Raw genomic sequence first — 19,625 nt, forward strand, 5'->3', positions numbered from 1 at the left:
TTATACTAATAATTTTAAATATTAATAGTAAATTCAATCTCCTTCGAGGTGGTCTCGCTAAGCCAATATACACCCGTAGTGTAAGCAGATTATTAAGCAGCGAAATTAAACATTCTATCACAATATTAGTATTTAACTATAAGAATAATGAATAAACTATAAGTATTATTATGATCAACAAATGTCTACTGCTTGCCAACCTTTTCGAGTAGCGACAAACTATTTAAATAATAAAACTCTCTCGCCACAATACGTCTTTGCTCGCCACACTGGAGAAGCACTATCCATATAAGCCTAGAGTTAGAGTCCAGTGGTGGCCAAACAGTGGCGCTTGCGAAAAACGTGGCGCATTGGATGATTACATGTGGCGCATTGCATCTTTGCGCCTACTTATTCTTTTGAAGTAGGCGCCATAATTGAACCCATCTTTAAGATATTATAATCAAGATATTGCAAAGGTCATTTTTGAAAGTCGTCTTCATGATTTTGATAAAGAAGAAAACTGCATGCTCGCATGATGTATAAACCCATTTTCACTTAGTGAACAAAAGGTAATACAGATTCCTAGTAACATACAAATGGAACTGACTGATTTAAAAACAAATTCATGATTGAAAATGAATTTTGATGAGCTTTTTCCAGATCAAAATGCTTCCGACATAATTAATTTCTGGCGTAAAATTATAAATATGTTGCTTTGGATCGACATACAGTTGTGAACAGGCATTTCAATCCATGAAATTGATTAAAAGCAAAACAAGGTCGCGAATAACTGATTCAAATTTGAAGAATTCTCCGCTGCTCTCAGTAACAAGTTTAACACCTAACAGTGACTCCATCCCGCTCAGAGCTCTCTCTCTCTCTCTCATCACATCCAAAAACTGTAGTCTAGAGTTATCTTCACCAAACGAGACTCTCCGTTCTCTCTGTGTATCTGTGTCGTGAATTAATATTCGAAATATGAATATTAGAAAGACAGTCTTTACATTTAAACTACGGACTCCAATATCGGTTTTAAAAGCCGGTTTTCCAGTAGTTATCGATACCAGAATAGTTAAGTACTTTTTTTTTTGAAGATGAATTTAATATTATCTATTCAATACTACTTAATTGTTTATTAATTTTAGTGTAGAAGAATGTGCTGCAAAAACGCAAATATATTCACTGAATCCAATAAAGGTGAATTAATGATACTCGTAATATAACAAAATCCATCAAATGTATTTTATAAAATTGTCGCGATAAATTACTTAACATATTTCGAAATATGTAGTAAATGTTTTAAATTATTCTATAATAAATTTATTATTAATTGATGACAATCGTTGAATTTAAGAGGGCCGTTGCTGCAATCGAACTATTTGCACTTTGATGAACTGGCCTTTTTGAGGATAGACGAGGATAGACGTCTACGTCTATCTCGGACAGTAGGTGCCCATAGATGGAAGCATGCACGATGAAATTGCTCGCAGAACAAAGCTAGGATGGAGTGCTTTCGGACGTATAAATAGTATCTTCAAGAATGACTTACCAATATGTCTTAAGCGTAGGGTGTTCAACCAATGTGTGCCTCCCGTGCTCACGTATGGCTGCGAGACGTGGACCCTCAACACGAGAGATGTCCAAAGGCTAAGAGTCGCACAGCGAGGCATGGAGAGGTGTATGTTGGGTATCACGCGAAAGGACCGTAAGAGAAACGAATGGGTTAGGAAGCAGACAGGAGTACGCGATATAATAGACGTTGCTAAACAGCTGAAATAGCGATGGGCGGGGCACATTGGTCGCCGAAAGAACGGACGTTGGGCAAATGCCGTTATCCAATGGTACCCAAGAGGCACGAAACGGCCACAGGGTCGCCCTAAAAGCCGCTGGATTGACGAACTGGTAAAATTCGGTGGAAATACGTGGCAGCGAACGACACAGGACCGAGAGAGTTGGAGGAAACTTGTGGAGGCCTTCATCCAGCAGTGGATTGATCCCGGCTGATGATGATACTCAGTAGGTACATGTTTAAAGGTCAACGTAATTAAAATGTCGGTAAGTACTTTAGGTTTTTGCTATAAAATAATAATGTTTTAAAGAGATATGAATTAATAATATATTATTGATAGGTACCTTTATTTTTTTTATCTGCATGTTTTAACGAATACCGGTAACAATAATGATATTCGATAAGAAATACTGAAATACCGGTATTAATATTTTCGGTGTTGCAATCCCTAGTAAGAACTACAATAAGAAAGATTAAATTTATTGAAAGGGTATTTTGACGTCTTAAATTTAAGTCTTAGAACATTCTGAACAACCACGTGTTTTATTTACTTCAAAGAAAACGGTCACTGCCAGTTTGCCAATACAACTTAATACTCTTAATAGCGTACTTTAGTAAAACGGCAAATAATTTTCAATAGTAGGTGTGACGAAATTTCTCACGCGTCACCAATCGGAGACTGACAGGGAGGTGTGCATACGTCGATTTGTTTTGTCATGGCGTCGGATGAAAATATTCTTAAATCGTGTAAAGATGACTAAAAAATTTTACGTATGTACTTAAAAAAGAAAACATATCAATGAATATACTATTATTATTAGTAATATAACAATAAACATAGCATTGAATGGACGCATGTTGGATTTTTGTGGCAAATTATATTTCGTTCGGCACGCGTCATTTGCACAATCCGCGCATCGCCTAGCCACGATCTTTTTGGACCATGACCCGAAGTATAGCCTTAGTATTTTATATTTTCTTCTCTGATGTCATTTTACGGCTTCCAAAGATTTCGAGATATTACTACATACTTATTGAGCGTCGATATGACGTTCAGAAAAATTCTCTCAAACCGTCTGCAAAATGTACTAGACGAGAACCAACCGAGAGAACAAGCCGGATTTAGGGGAGGATACAGCACTATGGACCATATCCAAGTCGTCAGAGAAATCATAGAGCGGTGCCAGGAATACAAACTGCCACTAATCATGGGTTTTATAGACTATGAGAAGGCGTTTGATTCGATAAAGAAATGTTCAATACTCAACGCACTCAGAAAACAAGGAATCCCTGGGCGCTATATAAATATTTTCAATAATATATACAGTACAGTTGCACTTGAGCATTTGAGTAGAACGCCCGTGTCGAATAGAAAGTAAAATTGTTGTTACCAGAATTTAATATAAATAAGTGAAGTCTGAAAGAAAGATTATTAGGTGAAAACAGACAGCCGAGATTTACAGTTTATATATTATTATTTAATGCATACATACTGCACAAATTAATATATTATTAATATTAACAGTGAGCAAGAGTGAATAATAAAGATTTATTTTTTAAATTATTGTTGCACGGAAGCAATTAGTGCGTCAAACGTGGTGAAGCGAGGGGTTGTCCACACTGTTATTTGTTCACACTGTTACGCGATTTCAATGTCCGTGTGAAAGGCAAAAATATTAAAATGGATAACACCACTGTGGACGTGAATGAAACCAAAAAAACGAAGAAGAAAAGAAACGATGATGAAGAGGAAGTGATTGGAGGAAAAGAAGAAGAATGGCAGACTGTGACCTCTGGAAAAAACCCAGAAGAGACTCTGGGGTCGCTTCAAAGAGAAACGAAAACATGGTCATGATAGCGACGGGAAATAAAATACCATTAAAGTTGAAAATAGCGCAGATGCTCCATATGACAGGAGTTAAAGTACAGAAAATTTACAACAAAAATTTAAAGACGTACATCCAAGTAGAAGACGAAAAAGAAGCAGGTAAAGTGAAACAAACTGAAGAACTCAAAGATCTCAGTTTTGTGATTAAAGAGAATGACTCCTGCTCTTATGAAGTAATAAGAAAAGTCGACATTGATATGGATCTCAGGAACTGCAAATGGAAATCAAAAGTGTTGCAAAAGTAACCAACCTTAAGAGGTTGACAAGAAAAAGTGACACAGGAGAGCTTACGAAGACTTCGTCAGTCAGTATTAAATTTGGGGAAAAAATATTGCCGAGAACAATTCACATATATGGCGTCTCGTTTGCTGTAGAACCGTATGTATTCAGGGTAATGCAATGCTACAAATGCTAGAGATATGGACACATTGCGAACAATTGCGGCAGTAAAGTAGAAACGTGCCCCAAGGGCGGTGAAAACCATAAAACTTGCGAAAAAAATGAGGAAATTACGTGCATGAATTGCAAAGAAAACCACGCGGCAAACAGCCAAAAATGCCCAAAGTGGCAAGAAGAAAAGAATTGCAAAGAAGCAATGATAAAAATGAACATACGTTTCAAGGAAGCAAAAAAAATATGTTAAGTAACAGCTATGCTGACATATTAAAACAAAAAAAATCGTGGGAAGAGATGAAAGTGAAATAATTCAAAAAATAAAGGAAAACAAAAAGAAAGAAGAAGTGGTGGTAGAAGCTTCAGGCTCAACAATAACAGCAACAGGTAGTAGCGTGAAGCCTACAAAAAATAAGAAAAACTCAAAGGGGAAGACAGAGGTTAATGCGATGGGAGAAATTATGAAAGTCTTGCTGAAAGGGGGAGACTGGCAGCAGATCATTAAACAACTAATAATTAAAGCAGTGGACTGGGTATGCAAAAACTTCAAAGAAGGAAATTTAGGAGAAATTCTAGGGGAAGTTCTGCAACAAAACGGATAGTAAAAGGATTTTAGAATGGAATGCCAGAAGTATGAAACAGAAAAAGAATGATATAGAACTTTACTCAATAAGACAAAAAATAACAATAGCATTAATCTCAGAGACTTGGTGGAGGTCTGAATTAGACTATCTAAAATTAAATGATTACACGATATATCGAAAATATAGAGGGGATGGATACGGAGGAGAGCGGTTCTGGTGCATAAAACACTGGCGTCTAAAGAAGAAAGAAAGAAAGACGGAAGAGCTAGGCAAAATAATTATAAAGCTATTTAACAGAATAGGAGTGAGGACCTGATCGACGGATCCCCTTCTAGAAGAGAAGAGGCGATATGACAGCGAGTAGCAGTCAAAGCCTCGGTAAAATCACAAAACAATATATATATATTTATACAGTAGCGCAACAGCATCTGTCAATCTCCATAAACCATCGCGCAGATTTCCTATCAGCAAAGGATTCCGACAAGGTGAGACAATCACACCTAAACTATTTATAGCTACCCTTGAAGACTTATTCAGGCAACTTGACTGGAATGACAAAGGGATCCCCATAAATGGATAATACCTGAGTCATCTGCGCTTTGCCGATGTAATAGTAATTTTCTCGCAAGACTCAGAAAACTTCCAAAGCAGAATGCAGGAACTCGCTGAAGTAAGCAACAAAGTAGGTTTAAAAATAAATGTAACAAAGACGAAAGTCATGTTCAACTGCTTTGCAGGCCAAAAAAGAGATCCTCATCAATGGCACTCAGCTCGAACAGGTGAAAAGCTACATCTATCTGAGACAACAATTAGTGTCTATAGATGGATGTATATTTGATGAAATTGTTCGCAGAGTAAAGCTAGGCTGGAGTGCTTTTGGCCGCCTGAATAATATCTTCAAAAGTGACCTTCCACTGTGCCTAAATCTCAAAGTGTTCAACCAGTGTGCGCTTCCCGTGATCACATATACGTATGAAACATGGACCCCAAGTAAAATAGAGATCCAGAAACTTAGAGTAGCACAACGTGGTATGGAGAGGTGCATGCTGGGCATAACGCGAAAGGACAAAAAGAGGAATGAGTGGCTAAGGAAGCAGACATGGGTTTGCGATGTAATAGAGTTTATTAAAAGCCTTAAATAGAGATGGGCTGGACACATAGCTCAAAGAAGAGAGAATCTTTGGACAAATCTAGTCACCCAGTGGTATCCAAGAAGTACAAAACGTCCGCAAGATAGACCTAGAGGCCGCTGGATCGATGAAATGATAAAGTTTTGCGGAAGTACGTGGCAACGCAATGCACAGGACCGAGAGAAGTGGAATCAGCTTGGAGAGGCCTTCATCCAGCAGTGGATAGATTCAGGCTGATGATGATGATGATCATATTGTCATTTTATTATGACGAACAGAATGTAATACGTCTTCATTTCGTACACCAAACCCGTTCAAGCAGTGATTAAGGAAAGACGAATGCCCATGTATTGGATCTAAATTCTAAATAATATATAATAAATCGCACCTCCAAACCTACACTGACGTAAGTCAAATTATCCATTTTCCAGGAGAGCCGAAACAAACTTTTTGAACCATGTTTATGGTACTTGATTTAATGTCTAATAGCTTTACAATGTCCATTTTTTTTGTAAAATTTGAAAAATATATCTTTCTAATGGCTTTCCTCTAAGAGTATCAGAGTTAATGGAGTGTTCTTCTTGATATTTGACTCAATGTATGTAAAATAACACTCGAGTTAGGGGTAAATCTCGTTAAATATTATTTTTGAGATACGTCAGTGTTCTCCTGAGATACAGAAACATAAATATAATTGAACTGCATTCATAGCTCAAAACAGCAAAATTCAGACTTACGTCAGTGTAGGTCTGGGGGTGCGATATGCGCAGTGCCGGATTTATCGATAGGCTAACGGGGCTATAGCCCAGGGCCCCCAAATTAATAGGGGCTCGGAACCTCAAAAATAATTTGAAATTATCGACAAAAAAACCTTGCGGCAAAATGTGTAAATGTTCCAGCTTCTAAGTAACACCCCAATTTTAAGTATTTTTCACAAATGTTCAAATCTAAGAATAAGGTAGTGTTTTTTTGAAATACACCATTTCTTTTGGCATTCCCCAGTGGTTAAGCTACAACATACGGCCGCAGCCATAAATTGACAAACTATAATTGAAGTAGGGAGTAAAATGATGTTAACGCGCGTGTTTGAACATGTACCATTTAAAAAAAAGGTTAGTTATAATTAATAGGTATGCTATGGGCGATCCGATAAAAACAGTGCACACTTTTTCAGTCATACTTATTTTGTTTTCGTTGAATTATAATACATATTGCAGATGGTGTTGGATATATTTATAAAATTCATTAAGTCCGCCTAACCAAACCGTAATTGATAATAATATTTTATAGATAAATGAATATTTTTTGTCTATTATCGACTATGGCTTAGATTAGGCAGGGTTTAATTGAATTTAAAAAACCAACACCATTTACACATTGTTCGTTCAATGAAAACAAATACATTTTACTGACAAAGTTTAGTATGCACTATTTATATCGGATCTTAACAGTCTACCTCCACCCTTCGCCACTGGGTAGTATAATATAATGTATAGCGTAATATATTATTAAAATAACGAGATTTCTGGCAGAAACAACCAGGCAAGGACCAAATTAGGTCTTCAAAATATACCTACTTACCGTTGTTTTTAAAACGCAACATATTCTACTTCTACTAGTACCCACGTACGCATAGTAGTATGGACTTTCAATGTAAAAAAATCGAGTAGAAAAACTTGGCATGTTGTGTTATGGCGTAATCTTACAATAGAAAATGTTGGAACCCTGTAACGTCAGATTTGGATTTTATAAGATTTTCATCTGAAATGAATAATATTCGTAAATTAAAAAATTCTCAATATACGAAAATTCTAATTTAACTGCTATGTAATTATTATAAATTAATTTTATCAATAATTATTATGGAAAATTATATCTATATTTTAATATTCTATTAGTCAGGTAAGTATTATCATTGTTTTTTTGTTTCAAATACTTAGTAGACACTAGTATAATAGGGATAGCAAATAGGATTTGATCGGCGTGCCAAGTTAGGCTGATTTTTTTTTATTCGTGGTGCGTGCCATTCCTTTTTAGGTGTACACGTGATATGATCTAAATCATATTTATTGAATATAAAAAAAACAATTAGGTTCATTGGTAACTATATTGCTTATTAAATAAGTAAGTAGATTTATAAAAAAAAAAAAAAAATAAATAAGGAAATATAAAACATTTAATAACACACTTATTTTTGTTTGAGGTTTTTTGTTTCATGTTATTTGCGAGACTTTTGGGCTGATATGTTGTTGATTGCAAATTAATACATGCTGCTGAATCTTCCTTTGTCAATCTATTTCTAGTCTTTGAATGTACATTATTTAATATAGAAAAAATACTTTCACATGAGTACGTGGAAGATAAAAATGGTCAGCAACGAGATTGCTAGTTTTTTTTAACATATATCCGCTTTTATTTTATATTTTTCCACTATATTAAAAAATAAAAGCAATTTATTTTTTTGGGGTGCCGTCGAGAACTTTAAGCGCGCCGAGTTGGGCACGCGTGCCACGTATTTGCCATCGCTGCACTAGTTCATACCTAGTACTTTTCAAAATAGATTATTTAGTGACTAGTTTTAATAATACTCAAATTAAAAAAAAACGCGTGATGATTTATTATCTTGTCATTACCGTTAACATTAATTTTACTTGTTAAATCATAACAAATACAGTATAAATAATTACAAGATAAAAAGATTTTGTTATATACCTACAACGTTTTTAAATTTTCTGTTGAATCATATAAACTTGACTTGACCAGCTTAAACGATCAAAAAAATCTGGTATATGATGAAATAATATGGACTTCAATAATTACACACATCGACTGGAAATCAGAGAATACGGCTAAAAATATGAACATTGCTAGTATGTAGAAATGCGACTAGCAATAATATTCAAAGTCAACATAAAAAATTACAAGATAAAAAGCACTTTTTAAATAACACGTTTTTAAATTTTCTGTTGAATCATATAAATTTGACTTGACTGGCTTAAACGATCAAAAAAATTTATGCTTGATAGAAATAATACTGAAATGTCATTTTGACATTCATATTGATTTCCATAGTATCGCACGTATATATTAATAATTTAGTTGCTAGGACCACAGACCCCTAGCAACCAATAATGGTGTTGAAATAACTTTTCATTAAAAACAGAATTAACTGAAAATGAATTAAATTCTACTTAAAGTTGGCTAAAAGTATTAAAAAAAACATTGGCATCGTGTTCTGATATATTCTAAAAGTTTCAAATGTCTAGCTAGTCGGGAAGTTAGTTAAAAATCGATTGCAAAACGATTACAAAATTTTCCCAGTGGTTAAGCTACAACACACGGCCGTAGCCATAAATTGACAAACGATAAATGAAGTAGAGAGTAAGATCATGTTAACGCGCGTGTTTGAACATGTACCTAACTGAAAAAAAAATATTTTTTTTAAAACGGTACATCTTCAAACAAGCGCGTTACCATGATTTTACTCCCTACTTCATTTATCGTTTGTCAATTTATGGCTACGGCCGTATGTTGTAGCTTAACCACTGGGGAATGCCAATAGAAATGGCGTATTTCAAAAAAATACTACCTTATTCTTAGGTCAATAATTATTATAAATCAAACATTATTCGTAGGATGTTTATCACATACACACATACAAGTCTTTGCTGACGATGTGTTAATATTGATAGCAGCAAAAGATACCGACGAACTGGAATTAAAAACCAATAGCGTGCTTCAAAAAGTAAACTCGTGGGGTGAAAACGCAAAACTAACCTTCTCATATATTAAGACAAATGTAATGTTTATCAACAAAAGAAAAATACGGACACCAGAAATCCAGTGGAAAGGAAAACCGAAAGAGTTGGTTGATTCCTTTAAAATTCTTGGCATAGTACTAGACAGGCACATCAATTGGGCAAAACACATCGACTACATATGTAAGAAAGCAGCTCAAATGGGAAAATTCTTTTTAAAAACAGCAAGAGCCACTTGGGGGGCATCTGAAATTTTAAAAATTATATATCATGGAGCTGTGGAGCAAACCCTAACTTACGCGACATCGGTCTGGAATAAAGCAACTCAAATGAATTCGATCCAAAAAAACTGAATTCCGCGCAAAGACCTTTCGCAATATCAATTTGCAAGGGATATCGCACAATATCACTAACGTCAGCACAGGTCCTGGCAGGCATAGTGCCAATAGATATAAAGATACAAGAACTTACAGGAATATACCAAGTTAAAACAAGCCACATACTTCCCCTACACTTACCTACAGACAGAACATACGAAAAAAAAATACATTACACACAACTTCCATACTCTGGTATCAGACATCTAAAAATATAGAACACATAGGAACGATTGACGAAGACACTAAAACAAAATACCACATCACAGGATTGGAGATCTACACAGATGGCAGTCTAATCGATGACAAAGTAGGGGCAGCTTTTGTAGCCTACGAAAATGGAACATTAATAACCCCCCGAAAATTTAAGCTCGAAAGCTACTGTACTATTTTCCAAACAGAAATATTTGCTATCAGAGAATCTGAGAATCTGAGAATGGACACTGAAAAGAATAAAGTTCCACAGATATGACTTTGTTAACATATTATTCTCAGATAGCCAATCCAGTCTGGTAGCTCTCCAAAACCCATCATCAACACACCCACTAGTAAGAGACATTTTAACACTATCAACACATCTTCGAATGATAGGAACAAACCCTAGATTCTTCTGGATAAGAAGTCACACAGTGATAGCCGGAAACAAGGAAGCAGATAAAAACGCTAAACAAGCCACAACAGATAAAAGACCTTTAACCTACACACACTTCCCTCTAAGTTACGCAAAACAAAAACTAAACGAAGACACAATTAATAGAGCTATGGAACCAAAGATACACAGCATCCGCCACAGGATCAATAACGCAGAATTTTATTCCAAACATAAACTCTGCCATCACTCTTGTCAGGAACTTAAAAATATCACACGAACTCACACGTCATATACTAACAGGCCACGGAGCGGTGCGAGCTTATCTAAAAAGATTGAAACTGAGGGATGATGACTGTTGTCCATGTGACGGCAACACATCTCAAACTGTGTGGAATGTCATCAACGACTGCCCTATACGAGAAAGGGAGCGATGGACTCTGAGGACTCGATGTAGATAGTATAATCATGAAATTGACCCCCAAAAGCCTCACAAAGTACTAAGCAATAGAACAACACAAGAACACTACACGAAATATTTAATCCTGGCCATAAAGAAAATTAAAGATATAAATGGAGAAACCTAATTAGCCCCGCATCAATGCAACTAGCCCACCCAACCACCTTGTACGAAAAAGCAAGGGCATGGTTATTAATATTAAATATATATATATTAGTAAAATATTGATTATAAAACGGTTTATAAATTACTGGAAAACAACTCATGAAGGAAAATCAAATTACCTACGCAATAGTAGATACGCAACATAACCTGGCAAGGTTTAATTTAACACAAAACCTTACAGATATTGTATAATATATTATGTAATCGAATAGCATTTTTGTGTGATACGTAAATATGGAAAAAAAATAGTTTTTACTTACTTTTTATGTGAGAATATGTCTCGATAGCACGTAGTTATCTGGTTCACTTGACAGAAATAGGTAGTAGCCTTGTTTCGGCGGACAAAATATAAGCAGGCCCACCAATCGGTCGGTTTGCTTTTTTACCCACGCGCTCTACCTACCCTACCGTACGAAAATGCAACAAACCCTCTCAACATTATCACAGATTACGTAAAAACAAAACCACCAAAACAAATCCCAAATAAACCTAAAACTAATTATTTTTTTAAATGCAGTGCTCACACGGAACATCTGAACAATAATAAAAGTTATAAAAATAAAGTCTCTCTCAAGTATTATTTTTATATGTGTAGTTACTCAGAACAATGCTTACTTTATTCATTGTAACAACTTGAACTATTATTTACATATTGTTTTATTGATTTATAAATTACTGCCCGACTGTCACGCAAGCCTAATGAAAGTAGATAAAATATAACAATTGTGTTGACATTCGTGACATTTATTTTTTCATTCGGATTGAATCTCCCGGATGAAATTGTTTAGCAGAGAAGTGAAAGTCGGCGCCGGTTTCAAGGTCGCACCACTGTTTTTATTGTCGTCAACGCGTCAGCGTTTGTTCACCGGGGCAAATGTGGCTGGATAAAACTTGGCAATAATTGTCAGCTGACGACGTCGAGAATAAATACACAGTCACTGATGGGAATAGTACCGACGATCCTCGGTTTGGGCGACCGTTTCGGCGACGCAGAGCTTCTGCGGCGGTCGATCGGGTCCGCGCACGCGTCTTTCAACTCAATTGCACCCCGATTGAACCCACTCCCGCTATAGGCAGAGCCTCATCTAGACGATTGGGCGATTAAATCCACTTTTAAAGATTACACCCATATTTCATTTTGGGACAAACGCTTCTATTTTTATTTTACACTACCAAGGACATCCGTTATCAATCTAAATAATATTCTAAATACTTATTACTAAATACATAAATTTAAATATATTTACGTAGCTATTTTTTCTGTACAAATTTTAATGCAAAATAATGACCACTATTCCATATATTTTTTTTTTTGATAGAATTATTAATAACCATGTCCTTGCTTTTTCGTACAAGGTGGTTGTTAGTAATTTTGAACAATCACAAACACCCAAGCTTTGAGAAAAACACATAAATGTTTTTGTCATGACCGGGAATTGAACCCAAAACTCTCGGGTGGAAGGCCAGCGCCAACGCCTTACCCACTGCACCACGAGAGCCGCCTTACTATTATATATGATTTATTGCTGTAAATCTGTCATCGAGTTTTTACTATAGTACATACTAAATAATGTGTGTAGAAAAAGGAATATGTGCGCGTTATGTCCTTCACGGTCATCAATGTATCATATATCTATCTATCATTACACATAATTATGGTTTTAGAGCTTGTGATCGAGAAATCACGTCTCTATTCTCGAAAAGTAACGAGGAAAGTTTTTTTCAGAAATTTTGACATCATAATTTATTAATTTAAGGAGGGAAAAAGTACACGGAACATCCTTAATTATACGATGCAGAATCATGGGGCTCCACGGAATACCATTTGGGGAACTGTAGAACGTCACACTGCCCTTAACCTTGGTGATAGGGCCCGCTTCAGGATGTGGGGGCCATGTTCGAGTCTCACTGGGTTCAATTCTGTCTTTTCTAGGATTATTCCTAATGTGCGCTCCTAAAGTTTTTGAAAATTGTGTATTTTCAGCGTTTAATAAAATATATACCTAAATATTATTCGGTATTGAATAAAAAATAATAATTACATTTTCATTGTCAAATTTTGAAGTAGGGCTCCTCTCATTTACGTAATAAGGCACGGGGCACACTTATTTCTCTACTGGATATATTTACTTATTTCATTAGAATATTATTTATTATCCTTGCAACTTGTTGAAACGTTAGCAGTCCTAAAATAAAATTTGATATAAATAAAAAGGATTTCAAGTTATACACATTTATATTTTTATAAAAATCGATGTTTTTAAAAAATATATAAAAAAATATTAAAACGATGAATTAGTCAAAAATCTACACCACATAAAATCTAAAACTTAATAAACTAAATTTTAATGATAATTATGACCATAAAATATAATGCAATAATAAGATTTGACCCTGCAACGAATTCACATTTTATTACATTTTTTTACAATTGTAAGTTTATCTTTAAGTTTAAAAAAAATAAAAAATCTTTTTAATGTTTTCGGATACATATTTATTAAATAATACAATTGAAATTGTAAATTATCAATAAAAAATCTCAAATTGCAAGCTTCGTATATTTCCGCTAGGTTCTCTGCTGGCATGCGTCTCCCCCTTAATTTAAAAGTTGTACGTTAGTCTAGCGGTAACGTTCCAGGCTTGAATGGTCCCAGGCTTGAATCCTGGGTCTGGCAAATTCACATGTTGTTTTTCAATGTGTGTTTGGAGTGTATTAACTTAACAGGTTTAGCAAATGGCTGACACATATTTCTTGTACAAACAAAAATTAGATATTCAACCTGTACCATGTGGAGCCCCATAATATGATATTTACCTACAGGATAGATAGAACATGGTGACGGCGTAATTCTTTTAAAATTTAAATTCACATTTATTCATTTTACTATAGTTCATTTAACGAAATATGAATTCAAGGTATGAAAAAAAAACAAGAATAATAAATGAATACGTGTATTAATTAAGGCGCTAAGTACCAAAAAGTAGTTTTGCTTGTGGCTACAAAATACTGATTTGTCAAATAAAATTGTATGAAGCAGACATTTTGAAAAATGTAGTTACACAGTATGAAGCAATCTCGGCAGCTTCTATAATTTTAAAACTTAAATTTATTTTGAATTTCCACAGTACATAGCTTTGAAATTGACATTTCCGGTCAGGGTGTAAGTACCACGCAGAGAATCTTATTTTAAGGTCTAAGTACTAGCTCAGGGACGCTGGTGGGATCTAAGTACACACTGATGACATTTTCAATAGAGATGGGTAAAATATTATAAATTAAAAAAAGAAGGTTTTTCGATACTTTTGTTTAAATAATTCAATTATTTATTTACCTACTCCTAATACAATCATTCTGCGTTTTATTTCGGCGATGTGCATATAACTCTAGAGACTATAGAGCAGTGGTTTCCAAACTTTATGTTACTACGCCTCCCTTTTAAAAATAAACTAATCTTGGCGCCTCCCCCCCCCCTTTATTTCATTAAATAATACAGACACCTTTTTAAATAGTCAACAATGTACTAACACAAAATGAAAAAAAATAAACAAGGTTTTACTAAGTACTTATATATTCATTTTAAAATTAATTTGTTTTTCATGCGATGAATGTGCTTGTTTATAATGCACATACAATTTCAATATAAGTCAATCCAAATTTATTATGTTCATTGACAAATGGATTCTATCATGGGCCCCTTATCCTGAAGCGGGCCCCAAGGTCAGGATCTTTCAACTACTCAACTAATAAAATAATGTTAAAAGTGCATTATCAACTATTCTAGAACTCTGCAGTAAATAGGCCGGCCATAATAAAATAGTTGTTATGTTATGTCGTTATGTGTGCAGTGATTCCCATTATCCTTTACCTGTAAACAATACCCAGCCTGTGTCCATATTAAAACAGATACTGGTGATAAAACTGATAAATTATCAATAATTATTTTGAATTTTGTTTTGTATTAAGTAGGTACATATGTGAGTCAGTCAATATCACACTTTGAAATATTTTAATTTAAATAGTAGAACAATTTTTTTTTTATTTTGATACCGTACAACTTAGCAATCATGAAATAATTAATATAACATATATTCTTAATTAATTAAAGGATGTATATTTCCCATTTAATTCAATAAGGCATAATTAATTAATATTATTATATTCTGTAAATTATTGAATAAGTAGGTACAATGTGTTATATATATATATATAACTAGCTGAAGTACCCGGCTTCGCACAGGGTCGCTTCGTGGTTATATTTATCTTAGATATTTAAAAAATATTAAGAGGTAATCATTTTTTTAATATTAAAATATCTGTCTAATACAATATGGCAATATAAAAATAATTCTAATAGGAGTAAAGGTCAAACAAAAGAACACTAAATTAAAATCAAATCCAAAATATGAAAACGTTAATAATGTTATTAATATGTAGTAAAAAAATCAAAATTGGATGGAACAAACAAACAACAAACTTTGTATTTTATATAATACTAATTAAGAAACCTTCGCAGGTGTGCGCACAACAACATAGTGACAAAAGTTTCATTGCAATCGGATGAATGGTATAGGAACGCATACGAATTGAAGAAGAAGATGATTTTCTAATTCAGAAACCTTTGCGGGCGTGAGAACAACAGTTGATCAAAATTTCATTGCAATCGGATGAATGGTATAGGAACGCGTACGAATAGAAGAATAAGAAGATAGTTGTACTAATTCAGAAACCTTTGCGGGCGTGCGCACAACAACTGGTCAAAATTTCATCGCAATCGGATGACTGGTATAAGAACGCATACGAATAGAAGAAGATGGTTGTACTAATTTAGAAACCTTTGCGGGCGTGCGCTAACCAACTGGTCAAAATTTCATTGCAATCGGATGAATGGTATAGGAACGCATACGAATAGAAGAAGATAGAATAAAAGAAGAAGATGAAAATGGTTGTACTAATTCAGAAACCTTCGCGGGTGTTGGCACAATTACTGACGAAAATTTTATTGCAATTGGATGAACGGAATAGAAACGCATACCAATAAAAGAATATAGAATAGAAGAAGAAGAAGATGGTTGCACTAATTCAGAAACCTTTGCGGGTGTTACCACAACAACTGACGAAGGTTTCATCGCAATTGGATGAATGGTATAGGGACCATACGAATAAAAGAATATAGAATAGAAGAAGAAGATGGTTGTACTAATTCAGAAACCTTCGCGGGTGTTGGCACAATTTCTGACAAAACTTTTATTGCAATTGGATGAATGGAATAGGAACGCATACGAATAAAAGAATATAGAATAGAAGAAGAAGAAGATGGTTGTACTAATTCAGAAACCTTTGCGGGTGTTACCACAACAACTGACGAAGGTTTCATCGCAATCGGATGAATGGTATAGGGACCATACAAATAAAAGAAGATATAATGATGAAGAAGAAGAAGAAGATAGTTGTACGCATTCAGAAACCTTTGCGGGTGTTACCACAACAACTGACGAAGGTTTCATCGCAATCGGATGAATGGTATAGGAACCATACGAATAAAAGAAAATAGAATTAAGAAGAAGAAGAAGATGATGATTTTTCTAATTCAGAAACCTTTGCGGGTGTGCATAAAACCACTTAACAAAATGTCATCGCAATCAGATGAACGGTATGGCAGCGCATAAAATGCGAATAAACAAACAAACAAACAAACAAAAATTGATTTTTATATATTAGATATACTTAATATTTTGAATTTCAAACCAAGAAGAAAAATGTATTTAAAAAAAAAGTTGCTTAATATCGATATAATAACATTTATAACGATACGCATTGAACATCACTAGCGCTTTCTTGACAAATTAGCGGATTGTGTGAAACAATTATAAAAATGTAATAACCTCAGAATTTCGAGGTTTTTTGGCTGGAATCACTTTACTATTAATTGTGGAGTACTCTTGGCCACTAGTTTTTAGTTTTTTTTTACATTTTGGACACTTCCTTCATTTTTTTGGTGACGTTTTTTAACAGAACTCGTGAGTGTCAACACACCGTTTTCAGCCATTTTATATGGAATGCCGTTGAACACTGCAGTGGTACTTACACCCTTACAAATAAAACACGCCAATGGACTTACATCGTCGCCAGATTTAAATATTTTATTGTATTTTTTTGACATGCTTAAGACACTTAGACCATAGTTAATAGTATTGGCGTTGGTACGTAGAACAGTTTTCTATAAAAATGTCAGTTTTAAAAATGTTGGTACTTAGCGCCTTAATTAATACACGTATTCAAATGTTATAAGATATTATCAACAATACTTATACAACAAGAAGAATAGTAAAATACAAACATAGTAGATCGTAAAATAGTAGCATGGTAATACACCGAATGAGCGAAGTAGAACTAGAGATTGTAATTAATAGACTTTTTTCATTCCTCGAAATCAAGAATATTTGCAGGGTATAGAAGCAAAGGCAGCAATCTTGGAAAAATTGGCAAAATAACCTATTAATGCAGAAACATAGAGCTGCTCATTATGCACATGGTAAAACAATTTTAAGGCGCAAACCTTTGCTTTCTTTCGTAAAAAAACCACTTTAAAAATTCACATTAGAAGCAAAGGCTGCATTCTTCTATATTCAATATTATTCCCATACAAAAAAGTCACACAATTGCAAACACAGCAAACTTTCAATTAGTTAGACGCAAAGCCAGCAATCTTATAAATCTGGAAGCAAATGTATCAATATTGACTTTTATAATTAAAGTATCTTAATAAGTGTAGCGAAATTACAGTTCTTTTTAACCTTATTTTTACATTGAAAAAAAACCAAAAATTTCTGCATTAAACTTATCTGACTTAAATTAGTTTTTTAGCTTTTTCTTGATAATTCGAGATTGTTCTTTCGATTTCTCGAGAATTCTCGAGATTATTATGAAATTACCTTTTATTACCGTTTTTTTTTTTAGATCTGGCCGGCATTTTTTTACGATAATTAAATTGATATCACACGTTCTTTATTGAATGGAAGATTATAATAATATAGACTATAGAACCTCAGAAATACTGGTAGGTCCTTGAAAAAATATTGGACACTAATTTCAAAGACATTCCAACATACATGCGTAGCATGCTGGGCGAGTGCTTTACCAATTAAGTTACCTAATCAAGGTGTTGTATGTCGTAAGCTCGTTCATTTCTGGTCGCATCTTTTACATTTTGCAACACTCTTGTAATCTCACATTCCTACTTTATTTGTAAAGAGTACATAGATAAATCTAAATATAAAAATGAAAGATACTGAACTTTTAGTAATGTTATCATCTCTATGAAAAATCATAAGGGTGGATTTACATTTTCAAATGCAGGAAAATTTTAATTAATTGAAAAACTTTTGCTTGCAGATGAATGTAAATATCTAATGGTTTTATGCTACATCAACAATTACTACAAAGTACAAAATAAAACTTAAATATTAAAATTTTGTAAGCAGTGAATACTGATATTTTCGGTATTTTCGGAGCAGAATCTTTATGTTGTTAGAATTTTTTCTAATTGAGAGTATTGTAAAATTTGCAGATTTCTTCTCGGTAGTGCAAATTATAAAAGTTTACAGTGTCGTGTCACGGCCTGACTATTATAGTGGGCCTTAGGTGCATACGTAAGGATGTATGAGTGATTGTTTTTATTGATCTTAATGTATTATTAGAGTGAATCAATATAAGATCATCAAAATCAAAAATCGATCATGTTGTCAAATGTATTGTCTGTTGTCTCGTTAGCCACATGAAACGTGTATTAGAAAAAATGTTCCACTAAGGCGGACGAAACCGGTCCTAATATATTAATTAAAGTGGAATAAGTACTATAAAATTTGCGTTTTATTAAATAAAAACAACAATATTATGGACACTGTCAATAAAAACAGAACAATCAAAATAATTGCGTTGTAAAAGATGCACCAGAAATTTATTGATAAGGTCATGCCTCAATGAATAGTTAAAAATCATAATGTCGTTACTAAAAATTTAGGTACATGCTTTTTATATTATATATATTTTATTATATTATAGCAGAGGCGAGTGGGCGTAGGCTGGATTCGACATAAATAGTGCAAAGAAAACAAATACGTTTGATTGACAAAGTTTAGTGTGCACTATATATATCGGATCTTAACAGTTTACCTGCACCCTTTGCCACCGATATATAGTGCATTCGGGCGCGTGAATAGTATCTTCAAAAGTGACCGTCCATCGTGTCTTAAGCGTCTAAAGCATTCAACTAATGTGTGCTATCAACGCTCACGTATGTACGTGAAACATGGAATCTTAATATAAGAGAAACTCAAAAATTACTAGTAGCGCAACGTGGCATGGAACGGTACGAGTATGTTGGGCATAACGCGTAAATAATACTAAAGAAACCAATTGATAAGGAAGCAGACAAAAGTACGCGATGTTATGGGGCGGAATGTCGCTCGGCGTTTGGACAACCGCTGGAAAAATGCTGTCATACAGTGAT

The 19,625-nt window shown here is 34.1% G+C and overlaps 1 protein-coding gene across 1 annotated transcript in view; it reads right to left on the reverse strand.

Annotated features, from left to right (window-relative positions):
- LOC147063150 (melatonin receptor pdcr-1-like) overlaps positions 1-12,017 on the reverse strand; it is a 56,163-nt gene extending 44,146 nt beyond the window's left edge. Inside the window, exon 1 of the mRNA XM_085959534.1 lies at positions 11,376-12,017. The gene's annotated coding sequence lies outside the window, so the exon portion shown is untranslated. The remainder of the gene's footprint in view (positions 1-11,375) is intronic.
- Positions 12,018-19,625: the final 7,608 nt, after the last annotated feature.

The sequence above is a fragment of the Rhyacophila brunnea genome, unplaced genomic scaffold, assembly GCF_057557595.1.
Source record: "Rhyacophila brunnea isolate RB1 unplaced genomic scaffold, BYU_Rbru_1.0 scaffold_9, whole genome shotgun sequence".
In the NCBI taxonomy this organism is placed as follows: domain Eukaryota; kingdom Metazoa; phylum Arthropoda; class Insecta; order Trichoptera; family Rhyacophilidae; genus Rhyacophila; species Rhyacophila brunnea.